At 32.3% G+C, this 20,779-nt stretch overlaps 1 protein-coding gene and 1 long non-coding RNA gene across 2 annotated transcripts in view; one reads left to right on the top strand and one right to left on the bottom strand.

Moving 5' to 3' along the window:
- The window catches only part of LOC126745643 (division abnormally delayed protein), a 415,201-nt gene that overhangs the window by 86,547 nt on the left and 307,875 nt on the right, over positions 1–20,779 (top strand). The window lies entirely within an intron of this gene.
- On the bottom strand, positions 7,776–10,946 carry LOC126745647 (uncharacterized). The gene is made up of 2 exons (XR_007663626.1): positions 9,919–10,946; positions 7,776–9,412 (listed from the first exon to the last, which is right to left on the bottom strand). It is a non-coding gene; the product is annotated as an uncharacterized LOC126745647 (long non-coding RNA).

Genomic DNA, 20,779 nt, shown 5'->3' with positions numbered 1-20,779 from the left:
TTCTGTATAGTGACAATCGTCCAGGAGGAAAGACCCAATGCGTTTAGGTTTTTGGGCAGTGTTAAAGAGACAATTTCAGTGGATGAAATAACTAGAGGGAGTATATATACATTATCTTGCCTCCATTGTTGTTTTATCTCGTGACCTAGATCTGCGTATTGAGCAAGTTCAGTGTGTGTCGTTTCTAGGACATTATTGATATTTGGCACTGGTATGTCAATTAGAAAGGTTTCTTTTGGGTTTTGTTTATTAAGATTATATCTGGTCTGTTTGAAGTCAGCGTCCTATCGGTCAAAACAGTTCTGTCCCAGTAGAGGCGAAAGTCGTCATTTTCAAGTACAGTTTCTGGTTTGTACTGGGAATAGGGGCAAGTTTCTCCAATTAGATGATCAAGTTTCGCCAGTTCTTGATGAATAATTTTTGCCACACAGTTATGTCGGTGCAGATATTCGGCAGCTGATAGAGATGTACATTCTGATGTTATATGTTGAATTGTCTCCGGTACGCGCAGGCATTTTCTACATTGATCGTCGATTACTTTCTCATCTTAAGTAATGTACTTAAGGTAATTTCTTGTAGCAATCACTTGGTCTTGTATATTATATTATATTAAATTATATTAATAGATCTCCACGAGTCAACCAGTAGTTCGACGTTTCATAATCGACATGTTCGGCACTAAGTTCGTGAGGATGCTTTTCGTGTATAGCCTTCTGATTTCATGTGTTAACTTTAATGGCTGTGTGCTCTGATCTTGTTACAGTAATGCGTTCTGCTATACCTGCACGGAGATTCAAGGGTGTGTATCCGTTATCCGCTAGCACTACTGCACTATGAAGAGAAGAGGTTTCCCTCATAGTGAGGAAGTATTTCTAAAGATCTGCTACTTGTTTGTTAAAGAGAAAAGAAATATCAGTTAGTCCTCTGCCATCCTTGGATCTGGGAAGAGTAAGTCTTTCGATGGCTGACTGAGGGTGGTGTGCTCCAAACGTTGTGAGGGTTGTTCTGGTCTTCCTCTTAATCTCCTCTATATCAGTCTTTGTCCACCTAATGACTCCAAAAGAATACTTTAAGACAGGGATAGCGTAGGTATTAACCGCTTTAATCATGTTCTTACCATTCAGTTTAGTTTTTAAAATTTGCTTAAGACGATTGATATATTTCTTTTGGAGGTTCTGCTTCATTTTCTTGTGCTCTGTATGGGCTGACTGATGTACGCCCAAGTACTTATAAGTTTCCCCTTCTTCCATAGCCCGAATGAAACTACCATCTTGTAATTCAACGTTATTATTATTATTATTAGATAAGAACCTTTACTCTAATGAAGTAGGTTGAAATAACGCATAAGGAGTTTATAAATGGTAATATTGTGTATAAGGTAAAGCATAACCTATTATAATAATAAATATTTATCATGTAAATATTTTGTGACAATGTCACTGGTCAACGATTCCTTGTGTCGCTGGAATCAAAATTGCGATCGAGCAGCATTGCGAAGTTGTTCACTTTTTCTCTAATTAGTACAGTAAATCTGTCGAAAAAAAGGCCGTTTTGACGATAAAGTACCTACACACTTTTTTTGCGGAAATCGTTAAAAGAGTATTCAAAAATCTTAACTTGAAATTTGTGACCTCGACGCGTACCGGGTTTTTGAAAAAACTCAAAAGATTTTTGGATCTCATTTGTCTCGAGAATGGTAGGTTTTTGGAAAAATTTGTAAGGACAAAAAATGTCGGGGACATCACTTTCTACAACTCTTCTTATTGAGTTCACTTGCTGCGATAAAAATTACAAAAAATTGATGGCGCCAAAGTACCCAAAAAAGCGTTTTTTCGCTTTTTTGAAAAAGTTGTTCGTCTCAAAAAAAACCTACAAAATTCATCTAAAAAATTAAAAAAAAATAGATTATGCATGACCGCTAATACATTAGCGGAAAATCTCGTACTCTTGATTACTTCTTAATTACGCTACGATTCTGCTCAATAATTGTAAGAATTATGTATACACGACAAATATCTTCTTTTTTTTATATTTTTAAAAATTTTTACGATTATACTTGCATGTACATATGTATATCTAGTCGGTGATCTAGTTGATTTAATTTTATTAAGTTTTCCAACTTTGTTTATTTTTACGAATATCGCAGTTCATCTGTTCATCACAGACTAAGTTAGTTTAATTTTATTAGGTTTTCAAACTTTGTTTACATTATTATTATATTGTGCACTCATGTACTACTATGTATAATTATCGCAAAAGGATGATTTACACGTCAATGTATTTAATAAGTAAATAAACAATTGTACCTATTATAAATATGTGAAATAATAAACAACCTTATCAAAGTGAGCAAGCATAATAATTTCTAGAGTAATAATTTAAAAGTAAGAATTACAAACATGAATTAATAAGTAATGACAGTTAATTTTACTGTAATTATAACCACATGATAGTGATAAGTGCAAGAAGCTGACAGAACAAGGCTTAATGTAAGTACAAAACATTTTAAACGAAGATTATCATGAAAGAAACAACTTTCATCGAATTGTTGCACATTTTACCAACAAGGAGTATTCTAACATGATAATTTATAATTTTTTTTTATTATAAATATTATACGACTGCGCATGAAAATTTTTTTATATCTCTTTTTTATATTTTTTTAAATAATCATATATTATTTTTTAATTTCTTATTATTGTTTATTATTATTATTGATAATTTTGGAAGAAAACTTTTTGAATGAATTTTGTAGGTTTTTTGAGACAAACGACTTTTTCATTGACAATATTATAATAAATAAATTTTTTTTATCCCAAAAAGCGAAAAAACACTTTTTTGGGTACTTTGGCGCCATCTACTTTTTGTAATTTTCATCGCAGCAAGTGGACTGAATGAAAAGAGTTGTAGAAAATGTCCCCGACATTTTTTGTTCTTATAAGTTTTTCCAAAAACCATTCCCGAGATAAATGAAATCCAAGAAAATTTTGAGTTTTTTTAAAAATCCGGTACGCGTCGAGGTCTCAAATTTGATAGATTTACTGTACTAAACATACGTTATCTGCATTCATTTAGTTATGAATATTGACTTCTTTATAGAGTATCTTATCATATTTAAAAAAAAATGCTTCAACAGTTTATATATTACTATTATATATACTTGTTATATTGTCATAATAATGAAATAAAGTACATATAATAGCAAAACGTTATTGAATTTTATAAAAATCTAATAACTATAACGTTCGTGTCATTGGCGTACATTGCTGTTCCCATTTAACTGCAACAACATTATTCGCGATTGTTTGGCCAGTCCCTAAAAGTTATCCCGACAGCAGAGTTTAACAAGCGGCAAAAAAGCTAGTTCGGGATCATTGCCAGAATTCCTTGGCATCCGAGAGTCGCGTCTACTCCACCGGATGAAAATGTCGATGACCGGACTTTTTCGAACTTTTCGCTTTATCAAGGTTTAAGATATTGAGACAACAGCTGTCGTATTTATAGAGATGGCAATCGAATTAAAGCCAACTGGTGCATACGTGAATGGTATTGCACTTTGTCTTGCGAATATATTTAGATTAAACTCATTGGCTTGGCGAGGTATGAACATAATCAATATTATTATTTTCCTAAAAAAATATTTTATAGGAATAGTTAATGATAAACACTTTATGGCAAACATTCGGAAATTTTCTTTTTGTGTTTCAAGAGACATGAAAATAGCAAATGTAATAATGTAGTATACAGGGTGCGTCCAATTAAATCGGCAGTATTGGTCGGTTAAATTAGCAACTAAGTAGAATTTTTTCTGTTAATTAAAATAGTAAAAATAGGAAAAAATTGAACATCGCGTTTGCTCTCTCGCAATTTTTTATTTTGATTAAAATCGTGAAATTAGAAAATCACGTTTTCCAGAAAATGTGAAAAATTTATTTTTGTTAAATGGATATACAGAGAATATATTTTGGCATAAATTATAAGAATAGAATTTTCCTAATAAAAAAGTTTATTTATACTTACTATATTACCAAATTTGGGCAAGTTGGCTTTGAAATATAAAAATAACATCAAGTAAACCAACTTAATTTATAGTAGTGAGCAAAAATATCTTGTTCGATACGTTTTTGAGCACACTTAAGCACTCGTCTTCTAGCTTCTAAGATTGATCTTTCATTTATTGATTCAATTATTTGCTTAATATGTGTTCATTGCGTACTTCATTCTTTATGCCACCCAAAAAATAAAAGTCGAGAGGGGTTAGGTCTGGTGACCTAGGTGGTCAACGAATCATGCCACGTATCACAGTCCATTTATCGTTAAACGTTTTCGTTATCGTTAAACGTTAATTGTCTATTAAGTACTATTCTTACATCATTTAGTTGATCGGGAGGTGCTCTATCCTATTGGGAATAGTTTTGTTGACGTCTCTCCAAGTTAATATTATTCAAATATTCTTCCAGCGCTCCAGATATTATGACGTCAACATATCTCCTTCCGGTCAAAGTGCCATCATAACACAGGTCCTATTATTTGGCTTCCTATTAAGCCGCAACAAACGTTTATACTAAATTGGTTTTGATGATTTCTGGGATCAGTAAGGAAAATATTTTCTTGAGACCAATAGTGTACATTTTTACGGTTAAAGATACCTTTGTTTGAAAAATTAGCTTTGTCGCTCCAAATTATACAGTTTAAAATATTATTATGCATAATGTAAAAATATTATGCATTACGTAATGCATAATAATATTATGCCCTACGTAACCAGTTACAATAAGCAAGTCTTCTTTCGTTATCGCCAGGTAATATTATTTGTATTGGATATTTATACAGGGTGTTTCAAAATTCACTACATATATTTTAAGGGCGTATTCCTGAGGTCAAAATAAGACTTTTTTTCCTATAAACATGGGTCCTAAAATGCACCCCCTTCAAGCTACAGCCATCGCAAGAAGTGTAAAAAAAAATTTTTAAAACTGTGTCTACAGTTTTGCATCAAATTTAACGAAATTTGGAATAGCCCCATTGTTTTAGGCGGTCTATTTACTTTTTATCTTAGAAAAGGCGTAAGGGGTAAACTGAGGGGGTGCACACTTTTGACGGCCAAAATTTTATGTACGCATACATTTTTTTTTAAAACTAAGCTACACCAGAATATGGGCCATACAAAAATCTAAATTTTATGTCTCTTGCATTTTTTTGATAATACGAATAGTTTTTGAGAAAATCACGGATTAATAAAAGGCTACCAATAACGTAATAATTAAAATTTAAACAGATAATATTAAGTAGTAGGCTGTGACTATTTGTTTTAGGACAGTTTTTAAGCGGCACGACATTTAACAATAAATAGGTAGACTGGTTTTGCTATTGTTGAAACTTTGTTATTGAGGTTTTTTCAATAAATTGATGAACATATATTTACATTAAAGAATGACGGTTTATAAAAATACAAAAATTGGTTAAAAAATTATTTAACATTTATTAACATAATAATTAATTATTTTTTAAATAAACAATAAACTTCTGAGAAACAAATATTTTTTTTAATAAAAAGTGCTCGAAATGTGCACCCGCTGCAATACAAGCCTCCATTCGTCTTCTCCTAGATTATCTTACTCGCTCTAAAATTCCGGGAGTATTTCTTATTGTTTCAAAGGCATCAATAATTCTTTGCCTTAAGACCTCGAGCGAAGGCACTTGACCAGGATTATAGACGAGGCAATTTTACATATCCCAGAAAAAAAAAATTCTAGAGGATTGCAGTCCGGGGAGCGTGGAGGCCATGGTATTGGACCTGCTCTACCAATCCATCTCTCAGGAAACACAAAGTTCAAATAGTCACGCACTGTTATACGGAAATGAGGGGGGGCACCGTCATGCATAAACCACATGTTCGCTCGCACATTTAAAGGTACATTGTCTAGTAAACCATTTAAATGGTGCTGTAGAAAGTCTAAAATTCTAGGAAAAAAGAAAGGACCAATTAACTCATCTCCCACTAGACCTGTCCATACATTAAGGCTAAAGTGCTCCTGGTGGTGAGATGCTATGAGATGCTATGAGATGCCTAATTTCGTGCGGATTCTCTGCTGCCCAAACATGCACATTGTGAAAATTTACCACCCCTTCCCGCGAAAAATGAGCTTCATCTGTGAATAGAATACTTGATAAAAAATGATTATCTCTTGCGCATCTCTGAAATAACCACCTTGCAAACTGTAAGCGCCTTGGGAAATCTTGAGGTAGCAAAGCTTGAACTCTTTGAATATGGTATAGATACAAGCTATTTTCGTGCAAAACCCGCCAGACAGTTGCATGAGAAACATCCAAATTCCGAGCTATTTGTCGGGTGCTTAGGCCACCCGATCGATCGATCGTCGTCGATGGCATTCAAAATTTGCTCCTCTGTCACTGGGTTTCGTGCTTGTTGCGGTCTGCCTGCATTGTTCCTGGGGGTCCGAAAACTACCGTATTCCCTAACATACATTCGGGAGTCGGCGCTTAGGAAACCTTAACTGATACAATCTTTGAGCTTCATACGCGTTGCCATCAGCAAGACCATAAACAAAATGGATGTCTGCAAGATGTTCGAATGAATAACGTTCATTTTTCATTTTAGAAATGTTAGCGTTTAGAAATAAAACATGGGAATAAAAACTACTTTTTAAATCTAAAACCGGAAGTAAACTACTGGAATTAAACAACGTCAACAATGACAGTAAATTTATTTTACACCAAATGTCAAGCAAGTTAAAAAATGTCTAAAACCAATACTCACAGCCTACTACTGAAACCTCAAAAAAAAAAATGTCAACAATTGCGAAACACAGCCTACTTCCTAAATTTTTTCTTTGATTTTTAATTTACGATACTGCTATCCTTTTATTCACAGGTAATATTCTCAAAAACTAATAGTCGTATGAAAAAAATGCAAGAGACCAAAAATTAAAATTTTTGTATGGTCTATTTTTTGGTGTAGCTTAATTTAAAAAAAAATGTATGTACACATAAAATTTTGGCCGTCAAAAGTGTGCACCCCCTCAGTTTACCCCTTAAAATTAGTTTTACGCCTTTTCTAAGATAAAAAGTAAATAGACCGCCTAAAATAACGGGGGTATTCCAAATTTCGTTAAATTTGATGCAAAACTGTAGACACAGTTTTAAAAAATAGATTTTGTTACACTTCTTGCGATGGCTGTAGCTTGAAGGGGATGCATTTAGGACCCATGTTTATAGGAAAAACAAGTCTTATTTTAACCTTAGGAATACGCCCTTAAAATATATGTAGTGAATTTTAAAACACCCTGTATAGCACAAATTTGTGTTTCTTTAAGATCTGCCATAGTGTTACTAAGCTCAGACCGTAAGCTCTTGCTATATCTCTACTTAGTTTTCTACATGAGCTTGAAAATATGCCAAATTATAAATTTTAACATCCTCAAAAAGTTCAAAGGCATATTAATATCGCTATAACTTTGTGATTTTTAGGTTAAGACTATAAGTGCAAATAAACTTTTTTATTAAGATTTTTTTTTTGATTTATGGTAAAATATACAGAGAATTCTATTTAATAAAAGCAAATGGTTTACATTTTTATACTAGAACGTTTTTTAATGATCTGGTATAAGAAATTGTGAACAGGGATAGTAATATTAAACAACATTTTTTTCTTTAAAACTCTAAGACATAAACAATTAATAGGTTTTTCTTAAACAAACTTGCTCACAGATCAAAGACTTGTTTTAACATTTAAAAAGAAACTAGTACATAAATATTTCTAAATAAATGTTTATTTTTCGATACTCAGCCTAATATCCATAAAATCAGTAAAAAAGATATTTGTAGTAATAAATTTAATAACAGATGTATGATAGAGATACATAAAAAAATAGATAGATATACATATATAATCCCCATGTTAAGGCCCCCTTTCACGCGCCAACATGTTTATACAAACTGTTTTGCGCAAACATGTTGGAGTCGATGTTTGCATTTTGACGCTCAAATATTTTAGTCCATTCGGTCCACGTCTTGTTAACCGTTGCGAAAAAGTCTCCTGTGTTTATGGAATTAAAACAAAGAAAAAATGGATATTGATAAAGAGGAAGAACTACTGCTACTAGGACTTGCTGCTGTTTTTATTATTAAAAAGAAACTTATCTTGCAGAAGAAGAAAAGAAGACCAACTAAATCGTGGCTAGAAAAAAGACCTTTTCTGGCTCATACTTCTTTAATACGAGAATTAAGAAATGAACCCGAAGATTTTCGTAACTATTTGCGAATGGATGAAGAAACTTATCTTCAATTGTTAAGTTTAGTTACGCCAATCATTATAAAGAAAGATACTGTCATGAAACGTGTAATTACACCACATGAACGGCTACATTGCGATTTTTAGCTACCGGGAGATCCTACGAAGATCTTAAATTTTGGCATGTCACCAAGTCAAATTATTCTCAAAACCTGTGAGGCTATAAACATTGCATTACGAGGCGAATATTTAAAGGTACGTAAATATCATTTAACAAATAAAATATATTTCTCTTATAATAATACAGGAAATGTCAAAAACTATGTTCCTTTATCAAAAAAAAAACAAAGAAATAAAATTTTCTTAAAAAACACTTTCCATAAGAAAAAAAGAACAACAAAAGTTAAACATCTTTAAAATGTTGAAAGTATGTTGACACTGAGCTCTCACCCTTTTTTTGATTGCTGGGTTCATTCTGCAGTAGGGGTTCTTTTGTCAAGTGTTGTTGTTTTTGTTGAAACTGATCTTTTATGTTTGTTTGCTCTGGTGAATGGGGTAGACATGAAGTGAGATTGACTTCTGCCGGCATGTGTAGATATGCTTGTTTTTGCTGTAGTTGCGAATAAGTTGGCTGTATTGACACTGGCCATTGTTGTCCGTGAGATGGTTGATTGTACGGTTGTGTATGGTGCTGAAGTGTCTGTGGTTGTAGAGTCTGGTGCCGATAAGGCTCTATGTTTTGAAAATATGTTTGATTCTGTAACCGATTTGCAGGTTGATAAGTGGTTTGAAAAGCAGAGTTAGGAGTCAACTTTTCTAAGTGGGCCTCGAAAAAAAATATCATTAATTAATTTTTCGGCATAAACCGCTTGAAGTGGAACAAGTTCCTTTAACTTCACCGCCCATGTTTTGGCTATTAATGTAAATTTGTCTTTAACGGCGCCATGGCTCTAAAACGTTTTTCAATCACATGTAATATATCATCGCATTTATCCAGCTGCCGTTTTATGGTTCTAGTTGTCTGAGTGGATGAGCGTGTGGATGTGGATGGTCCCAACGTCAAAGAGTGTGGAGAAATACTTGGCGACTCCCTTGGTGAGATGATAATGCTGATTCACTAGTTGCTTCATCACGCTCAGCCGTAAATTGATGAAGTTCCTGAAAATCATACGAATATATCAATGTATATAATTATACTTTTTATAAAGAATTGTGAAACAGTCGTGAGCAATGAGGTATTATTTTGGTTACAGTTTCCTAAAACTACGACGGAATGGAAGAGTATTGGTAGAGAGTTTGAGCAAAAATGGAATTTTTCACACTGCTTGGGCGCTGTTGACGGCAAGCATATACAAATTGTGGCACCTCCTCGATCTGGATCATACTACTATAATTACAAAAAAACTTACAGCATTGTGCTAATGACCATTATGAATGCAAACTGTGAATTTATTATGTGCGATGTTGGAACTAACGGTCGAGTATCTGATGGTGGTCTGCTAGACAATACAATATTTATGAAGAACTTAATGGAAAATAAATTACATTTGCCAGCTGCAGAGTTCCATGGCAGGATAAAATGGTTTCTCCAACAATTCAAGGCATTTAGAAAAGTAGCTAGCTATATCTACTATTATATACCTACGTAATAAAAAATTACTTACTGATTCTTCATCTTCATCTTCAACATTGGTTTGCGTCTTTCGTGGAATTTCTTGATTTCGTATAAAGTTAGGCAAATCAAAATACCACAAATGAGGAATGTACACGTCTTCTTCACCAACACCAGACCTCTCCGAATCAATAACTTTTTTTAATTCTCTCCTGTACGCGGTTCTTAAAGAGTTAATTTTTTTTTCTACAGTTTCTTTGTTTGCTCCTACATCGAACTCCCGCATTTTTTCAATCATACTTTCATAAGCCTGTTGTTTCGCATTACGATCACTGTACTGCTTGGATTTTATCTTCCAGAGACACGGGAATGATCTGTACAACTCAATAAACTCACTTAAAAACTGTTTTTCTTTCTTTGACATTGTAGAGCAGAACAAATAAAGTTTCACACACTATTAAACATGAGCGTTAACTGACAGGCCGCAGATAACTGAGCACTACGTGCAAATAGTTGCTAGGTTCGGCATGGCACAGCACTCCGAAAACTCTGAACTAAAATGGATAGAAATATTTCATGCACACGAATTAAAAAAGAATAGATAGTCTTGACACAGCTGATTAACGTCAAAAATCAGGTTTATCTGTCCTCCATTCACTCCTGATAATGAGCAGGAGTGAAAATATGACAGATGCAATTCCGAACCCACCTAGTGTCAATGCGCAGGCACTGGGCTTAAAACATGCAGAAATCGGTTTGATTTGTCTTTTCACGCTCATATCAATGCACAAACCTCAAACAAAAATTCAAAACTCGACAGATTAGTTCAAACCCAACATTGTCGTATGTACAAATAAGATGTTTCCTCTTTAACGCACAAATTGTTTGCGCAAAATAGTTTGTACAAACCAGTGTGCGCAAACATGTTGGCGCGTGAAAGGGGGCCTTTAAAGTTAAAGTAACGTAATTTTATTACGACCCCAATTACATATAAGCTGTATAATCTGCTATTACGAAGCCATTCTGCCCTTATCAACGGACATTTAAGCTTTTATATGTGAAACGAGATTCCTTGTAATTGCTTCTAGTTATTTCACCAAATTTTCAATTACATAGGTTTTGAGGATCTATTTCAAAGACAGTGTTTGTGTTTGAAATTAATGGGTGATACGTGGAATGCTTGATTTTAGAAAAAAATTACGTGTCGAGAGTAACATAAAGAGTTTTGATTAGTGGTAAAACTATTTTGTGATTTTATAGTAGTAATATTTGTAAGTATTGATCATGAAGTTTTCATTGCTGTTATTAATAGGAAGGTCTTTTCTATGGCTTTATTCTGTGCTGAGAAAAAAATTAATTAGCCTTTTAATATTTCTTTATCTTCTTAAAAGATAACTTGCTTAAAGCAGCAATAAATATTTTCATTAGTTTAAAAACAAGTACAGTTAAATAAAATTTTTCTTTTACTAATAAACTGCTACTAGCAAAAAAAAATTAAATTTTCCTCTTAAACAGGAATTAGTGACATCTAGGTATATTTTTAAGCGAAATGGATTTAATCGAATGATATAAACCAAGAATTGTTAAACTCTTTGTTTTATTAAAGTGTACAAACTCCTTAGTCTCAGTTTATCGATAAAAAACTCGTCGTTGGTTCCAGCACAAATTGTAACCAAGATATCAATTAAATATTTATAAAAGGAATATCCCAGGGAAATGTTTAGTTAATCAAAGGAAAGAAAATGACTTCTCTAAATTTATTTGACGAAAACAAAAACTATGAATTTATTAGAAATCTAGCTGCCATAATAAAATATTAAAATTAAAAAATATCATTTAATTAAATATCTAATTTTCAATGCATACCTTATTCCTTTTATAATACCTATTAATGTGTAAAAATTAAAACTCAATAATCATATTATAAATTATGATCTTTAAACAATATTTTATAAAGAAACAAATAATCAGCAAGCAAGGAGCTAAAAACCTACATTATTTCATGCAAATATTTTATACAATATTTTACATTCAGAAAATAGACTATTTAATAAATAATGTTGATGCAAAAAAATCATTTAAGTTAAATTATGTATTCTTAAAATTCATAATTTTCATAATTCTTTGAACTTGCTTTTTGTTTAATCTCACTGGCCTTTTTACGTTTTTGATCATATCGCATCGACAAATAAATTAGCTCTTCGCGGTAAAAAAATCCAATATAAAAAAAATTGATGATGGTTTCTAAAACCTAATTATTGTAAATAAAATATAAACACAAAATTATTTTCTTATAAAAAGTTGCCTTAAAAAACATTTTATAGATTTTAAAATTCTTCATAAATAAATAAATTACAAAAAAAACTTCAAAAACGAATCATTTTATTTTGTCCAAAATAGCTTTATAAAAAATTATGTTTTTCCATTTAACCAAAATCTCTCTTTAGCAGCATCCAATCACATAAAAAATGTTGGACTTAGTCAGACTCATTAATCATCAAATTAATGAGTCTGAACTGATTACTGATCGTGAATTGAATTCTTCTTTTTTATTGACATGTCCACGAAGGTTGAATCTCATTCATGTTCATATTCTACTAGTAAGATTGAAATTAGCTCTTCGAAAAGCTTAAGTATCTTTATTCTTAATATACAATCCCTAAGAAACAAGATGGATGAGCTTCATCTTTTGCTGGACACATGTAATTTTCCTGATATTGTACGTCTGACTGAGCACTGGTTGAGGCCTAGTGAATGTTTTTTAATATCTGATTATGTTTCTATATCAATTTTTTGTCGTCAATAATCTATACATGGAGAAACCATGATCTTGGCTAGGCAAACAATTGAAACAATTTTTTGTAATATTGATAAGTATAATAATCTTCTGTTAGAGAATGTTTTTGAATTCTCTCTTTCTTTTTGTAAGCGTTTTAATTTATATATTCTTTGTGTTTATAGACCACCTACAGGAGATATTGCTAAGTTTCTGGACAAACTTGATTCTCTTTTATCCCAGTTATCCCTACACTCTAAGGTTATATTGGCTGGTGACTTCAATATCAACTACACCGATGAAACCTTGCCACGTACTTCTCTTTTAAGTATTTTAAATTCTTACGACTTGAAAATGCACGTTCTTTCTCCCACACGAATAACTTCTTCATCTGCAACTACAATTGCCTATTTCTGTACAAATTTTGATGACGTTTTATGCACAGGACTCCCATCTGGTATTTCCGACCATGAAGCTATTCTTGCTAAAATGTCATATAATACTGTATTATCTTCATCTCATTATATGGGAAGAATTTTCAGCAGAAGAAATTCCAGTGCTTTTTCTGCTGCTACAGCTTCGGTAAATTGGAATGTACTTGAAACGGCCTCTGACCTTTATTTTTTCATGTTCTGTGTGATAAGATCAATCAGTACTTTCCTAAAATGAGGCTTAAAACTAAGAAATGAAAACCATGGGTTCTACAAAATGACTCTTCTACAAGAGGCCTTAGAATTTCAGCTAAAAACCTCTGTTTTTTGACTAAATTGTGCAAATATACCACAAATGAAAATATCCTTGTATATCATCAGAGATACCGTAGTCTTTTTAAGTCTAATTAAAGCAGCAAAATCTAATTATTTTATGGGATCGCTTAAATATGTCATCAAATAGGCAAAGAGAGTGTTGGTCGACTATTAATGATTTTAGATATTGCCATAGAAAAGTATCTGAACCGAAGTTAAGACCTGACATTTTAAACGACTATTATTGTGATATACCTAATATCTTGCTTAAGGGCATTCGTAGTACCATTGACCCCTTACACTATCTTCAACAAGTGTCGGTTGAGCATTTTTTTTTCTTTCATCCTGTCGATCTTACCGAAGTAAAAAATGAAATCAAACGCCTAAAAAACCATAAATCATCTGCAGCTGATGGGATATCTTCGAGGTTGTTACTCTTTTTGCCTGATTCAGCCTTAAACGCTTTAGTTTCTGCTATAAACAATTCTTTACATACTGACATTTTTCAATGTTTAAAAGAGGCAGTGGTTATCCCTCTTTATAAGGGTGGAGATTTAGATCAGCCTTGTAATTTTCGTCCCATTTCTACCCTTTCTAAGATAGTTGAAAAACTTGCAAAAAGCAGAATTTTGTCCTTTTTACATCATAATGGCATTTCGTCTGCAAATCATCTTGGATTTCAAGCCGGTAAAAGGACTCATGATGCTGTTTTTAGCTTTTTGAAGAGCGTCTATGTGTCATTGAATTCTGGAGAGTCATCGGCGGCAGTGTTTTGTGATCTATCCAAAGCATTTAACTGTGTGGATCATGGAATACTGTTATCTAAGCTCGATAAATATGGTTTTAGGAGCGTAGCGTTGCGATGGCTTGAGTCCTATCTCTGAAATCGTATTCAGAAGGTTACAGTGTCTGGGCGTTTGTCTGCTTCTAGATCCCTAAAATGCGGCGTTCCTCAGGGTTCAGTGTTGGGACCACTGTTATTTTTACTGTATGTGGATGACTTGAGTTCATTGAATCTGCGGGGTAAGGTGGTTCAGTTTGCTGATGATACCATCATACTATGGAGCCATAAAAATTCTGATTATATTAAGACTTGTATCCTTGAAGACCTTCAGATTTTATCAGGGTGGTGTGCTTCCAACAGGCTCGTGTTTAATGTAAGAGAGACGTCTATTATGGGGTTTAAGTGCGATAAGTGCGATGTTCAGGGTCTGATGTTTGACGAAAATTCTCTCTTGCAGAATAAAGAAAGCTGCAAGTTCCTAGGAATTACCATTGATGATCGCCTTCGGTTTGAAGATCATATTTTACATTTAGCTGGGAAATTATCTTCTGGATGTTTTGCAGTAAGAATGGCAAAACAAGAGCTGGGAGGGGTGGTTGTACGTTCAGTGTACTTTTCACTTATTGAATCTCATATTCGGTACGGCTTGCCTTTTTGGGGCTTAACCAATAAGGGGCTACTTAACATTGTCTTTGTTATTCAAAAAAAAAGCAGTTAGATACCTGTGTTCTGCTAAGTTAAGAGATTCTTGCAAACCCCTCTTCATTTCTGAAAAAATCCTAACTCTTTTTTCACTCTTTATCTTAGAAACAGCTGCTCTTATTCACAAAATTCCCAAATTACCCTCTGACACTGGCCATTTGACTCGTCGTGTAAATGATGTTCCTCTACCTATTCCTACGTCTTCCCTTACCAAAAACTCATTAATTTACTTAAGTAAAAAAATGTACAATCATGTTTCTCTATGTGTTAGACATATATCGGATGTTAAGAAATTTAAAAGAGAATTAAAGACACTTTTATTGGCTAAGGCATATTATAACCTGGATGACTTTTTTAATGATAGGTTTTAACCTTGGACATGTTGGAAAGTTTTTTTTTCCTTTTTTCTTCTCTAGTTTTGTCAACAAGTTTACCTTTATTTAGTAATTGATTGTTTTGAGCTGCTTTATCTGTCTTTGCATGTTCTATACGCGTATTCTGGTCATCAAACCGAATAAATCTTAGAAACATTTTGAAGCGATCAAGAGGGATAGCTGCGCGAAACAAAGGGAGCGAATCCATCTTCCATATTTCAGAAATATGTTCTTTATGGAACCTATGTAAACCAGCAGTAATTAGAATTCCGAAAAATGCATCTAGTTCTACATCAGTAAATGGAATAAATACTTTTGGAGAAAATGTTTTCAGCGGCTTAGTTATTGCCAATAACCTTTGGTTATATTCCTCCGTAACTCTATTCCCCTTTTTATTGCTATATATTAGAATCAGGGAACACATTTCTGGGAATATAATTTGAAAATGTCTTTGGGCGTATATAAACGACTTAATGATGCACCACTTTTTTCACGCAAAATATTTCGACCTACCGTTTGTCGTTGTGGTGTAGGTGGGTCATTCCACTCAGTGCCATCTTTACTAGTCCAATGGAATTGTGAAGCTAAATCTGGATGAACGTCATCATCATCATCTGACTCCGAATCTCCTAGCTCTACAACAGGATCGTTTTCAACATCAGAATCCTCGCCCTCTCCATCTGACAGTTGTGGAATATACTTCTCTTCGTCAGAAGCAATAAGTGGCTCTTCTTCTTCATCACTTAGGTGTTCTAAGGCTTCTTCTAATTCCGAATAGGTCAACCTATTATAATATTCCTATTATTAATTAATTTACCTCCTTTTGTACTCTGTATTAACTTTGACATTTTACCTATTATGTAAAAATAATAAATATATTTGTTTTACCTTGTCTTCCGCCATCTTCCTCTTGCACTATCGCTTCGACTAGGACCGGCCTCACTATCCGACATTTTAACGTATAAAAAATACTTTAGATTCAACGTAATTCAAACTCTACTTAAGTAGGTACAACGCGTTACTGACGAATATGAACTGATCTTGTGCAAAAACATAAACAGTTCGAGGCGCCAGAGATAGGGAAAAGCCCGCACAGATGTGCATGTTTATAGTTAAGGCAGAGACAACCAAAGAGACGTGCAACTAGATAGAAATTTTTATCCTATTGTTGTTGCTCTCTTTAATCTGTATATATTGTATTTCGTTGTCTCTCTCTTCCTTTATAAAAGGTGGGCTAAGGTGGCGCCACAATACAAATTTTTCGCAATGCTAAATCTATTTAATTATCAGAGCAGTCAAGAGAAAACATTCTTCCAACTCCGTCTAAATGAATGCAAAAATACGGGATAGCTTGTGTCCAATTCTCTAGTATTTTTAAAATTTTAATTAAGTACGGCAACAGTGCAATCCTTGCTCAACATGAACACGTGAATTTCAATATGGCTGAATAGTTGTTGCAGCTGATTAATGTTGTTTTGTTTTACATCATTAGTTGAGATTTTGGACGAGTGCTTAAATTTTACGTATTTTATTACCTATCGGATTTAGGTGAACTTGGTTACAGTAGTTAGTAGTTGTAGTTTTTTTGTAGGATACAGAATTCAGTGTTTTGACATGTGTTAGGAACAGAAATATGTTCATTAAGGTAATCAGGTAATTGTCAAGGCTGTAATTAAAATAGGTATTCCATGGAGTGTTACACCAAAGGATATATTTTTTGGAATATTATTATAGTACTGTGATAATTAAAATCTTTCTGTATTTTAATTGCATTTATGTATATGCATGTTACTGTTACCGTCTAATTATAAATTATGAAAATAATTAAGAAAATGCATGCACATCTTATAGTTATACCATGTACTGAAAATACAATACGAAACGTTTCAGAATTATATTTAGTTTATTTAGTTCCCTAATTTAAATGTTATTAAATTGCATTGTTTTAATTAAAGTCTACCATCGTTCTGAGCAATTAAAAACATATCAATACCTTTTTATTTGATTTAATTAAAAGCCGTTCTGTCTCAGAACATTATTATGGTGTTCTGACTTCTGAGACATAACGGTTGATTTTAATTAAAATAATTCATTAAATGCTTAACAGACGAGGTTTGAATTATGGCGGAAAACGCTATCTGCGCCATCTACGTTCACCTTTCACGAAGAGAGATAAAGATGGAAAATAATCGGATATTTTATTAGCGCACAGTTGCGCGTCTCTTTGGTTGTCTCTGGTTAAGGGTAGAAATTCACAGAAAAAGCCACGGCTCTATATAAAATACATAGTAGGTACCCGGGTACCCACGCCGTCCTTAGAAGGTGTTTTTTTTCCCAGTCACATAAGGGTTAAAAAAGTGATAACATTTGATTATCTAGTTACGTATTTACATCATATGTACTTCTCAAATCATGATAAAGCTTGGTTTAATTACCTGGTGTTTTATTAAAGACGAGAATTTTTTCTGCTTCTAAAATGTCTAGAAGTAGTTTTTCCCATGGTTTCATTTTTGTATTGCCAGTTCTATTTACAACATATTTCTTATTTTACTTCTCCTTTCATGTTGCTAACTTTCTTCGCCATTTGCTTAGTTGTAAGGGAAACATTAAAATTTTGGAAACGCGAAAATGAATTATTTGTCTTCTTAAGTCTCTTCGGAATCGCTATATTCATTAATATTCGACATTATTATATTTTTTTCTACACCTTTACGACATGGACTTACCTCAGCACATGAATTAAGATCGCATTGCATCGCATCACCCCAAACAAAAAAAAAATAAACGCGTTTTGACAAATAGACAAAGCAATTGCTTATACATTTCAGAACGCTAGCAAATGTTTAAGGTTTTTATTAATAGGATCTAAAAATAATTACTTCTTTTTAAAGCATTTTTTAATCAGCAATTGCTCTTAGCACATGCTTAATTTTTACTCATAAGGCTCAATGTCCATGTACCATCTTCAAAACTAGATAGGATTATACTTTTCTCACCATTTCTGATTTTTGTGCATTAAATGTAAAAGTATTAAGAGGATCTGAACGGGTTAATGTTATTATGTAATAAGAACAAATTAATTCTAAATTGCGATATCAGTCTAAAATTATTGTGAATTAATAACCTTGGGTCGTATAAACAATCCATAAGCTTTTAAATTGATTTCGATTTTTTTCAGCAATGCTCTTATTAGGCTTCGAACTTGTTTCAAAATATTTGTTATTCGGCGAATAAATAAAATGAACTTAAGATGCGTTAAAATGCATTATGATATAGGTCAAAGTTATCAAATACAGTTTCTAGTGCAGGAGACAACTAAATAGACATTCATGCTAAGAATAAATTTAAGTTACCTGTGCTAAGCTAATTCTTCGCTCTCCTTAACTCTATATTGAATGTACCATAATATTGAAAATATTCATCCATTTACTTTATAATCCGTTTTAAGATGATGATAAAGTGCTAGAATCTCTGGGAATGTTTGGTATTTTTAAGAAAAATTCGCTAAATATATCGCAAAAAAATAATTAGCATAATTGACCCAAATTTTTATTATAAAAAACTATATAATATTTACAATCTACATCTAATTTATTACAAGGATACGCTAACATACATTTTCATTATTAGGATGCACCTAAGTATATAGCACGTTGCATATCAATGTAGTGGTGATATCATTATGCAGATTACTATAAAGAAAACTAGTCATCAGCTGAATGGTGATAAAGTTATTAAGCTGTTTGTATTCAATTTTTGTGTTGCAAGATCTTTTGTTACCTGTTGAATACCTAATAAAAAAACGGATGTGTCTATTTAGATGTCTGAATATTTTTATTTTTAAATTAATGACTTTATAAATTTGGATTTAAATTTAATGAATATACATTTAAAAACACGCTTTTTATGCAAAAAATATTAGGCCAATGATCCCGATTAATGCATGTGTTTATAAAATATACGTTTTGTGAGTTCTCATAAAATATATTTGCGGCTTCTCAACCCACCTAAAATAATAACAATAGGAATCTAAATTTGATTATTTCAAACTATTATATTTATGTAACATATTCGCTCTATATACTTATAAAAATCCTGGCAGAACTCCAACAGACGTAGGATGAACTCCGCGAAGTCGCCCACTTTAATTTTCAATTTCGTCTGATTTTTTTATTTTAAAAACATTAAAAACGTGCTGCCTTCCGAAAATGTATTTCCGGATTTTGTTTGTTTAGCAAAAGGACTTTTCCATATTCATATTATGTATATATTTTATATGACCGTGTCACTGTCGGTTGGCTATTTTAAAATGCATTTGTTTTGGATTTACTGCATGAACTTTTTTTTATTCACCTCGAATAGTTAAAACAACAAACTTGTTGCGATTAATTGGAAAAACTCATAAGTTTACATTTGTAAAAAGAATAATGCTATTTTATTATAATTTACTTAGGCTTATGAACATCTAAAGCTGAATAAAATATTTTCTTTTTTTAATCTTTAATATCTAATTGATCCGTAACATGTTATTATTAAAACCGGCTACATATATTAGGCTAATAAATTGGCAATGTCTTAAAAGTGTACATTACATATTTTTATCAAACCTGTCCTTAAGCTTTTATCGTTCCAATAAACATATTGTTTTTATTTCCGTAATGGACCTAATTTTTTAAATAAAATGACCTTGCTTTATTGCGTTAATTTAAATTCTATATTTGAAATACATGTTGTTTTGTAAAGGAATAATAATAATTATACCCTCTACACGCTTGAATCCAACTAAACTGCTTATATTATAAAAAATACCTTTTAAGAGTAAGAATGTTAAATGAGCCATATTTAAATTTTAATGTGCTTTGGTTTTAAAGCTCTTATTAGCATAAAAAAATCACAAAATTAACATTTGGATTTTTTAAGTATGTTTTTCTTTAGAAAATGTATTGCTGTCTTATTCATATTAAAAAATATTTTCAACAATATTTATTTTAAGATATTTTTAATAAATGTGCAAAATGGATTATTTTTTTACAAGCCAAAATAAATTTATTAGGAATAAATAAACAAAAACCTTTTAAGATAGGGACAAAATAAGATATTAAGAAATACAATTCTGTAATGCCGTCTAGTAATAACTAATAACCCAATAAACTAGTATTTTAATCCAGAGAAGTACATCATAATAACTTGCAATATGTGGTGTGGTGGCTTAGAACATTGAAAGGCGAGAATTAGCTTTGGCCCAAAACAATACTACTGTTCCTCTTTAATAAAATATGAAGCATTTGTTAAATAAAATATGATAAAATACTTTATAATAAAAGTCAATATTCAAAGTAAAATGAATGCAGATGACGTACATTAGGCAACAACATCGCAACGCCGCTCGAAGGCATTGTTGATTCCACCGACACAAGGAATCTTTACCAGTAACGTCGTCAAAAAATATTTACAAGTTGAATATAGGTCAAGTAGATTATGCTTCAAATTTTAAACAACTTCACCGTGTAGAAACTCTATGCGTTTTTTTA

Source organism: Anthonomus grandis, chromosome 16 (assembly GCF_022605725.1).
Source record: "Anthonomus grandis grandis chromosome 16, icAntGran1.3, whole genome shotgun sequence".
Classification (NCBI taxonomy): domain Eukaryota; kingdom Metazoa; phylum Arthropoda; class Insecta; order Coleoptera; family Curculionidae; genus Anthonomus; species Anthonomus grandis.
This window is presented reverse-complemented; position numbering and strand designations above follow the sequence as displayed.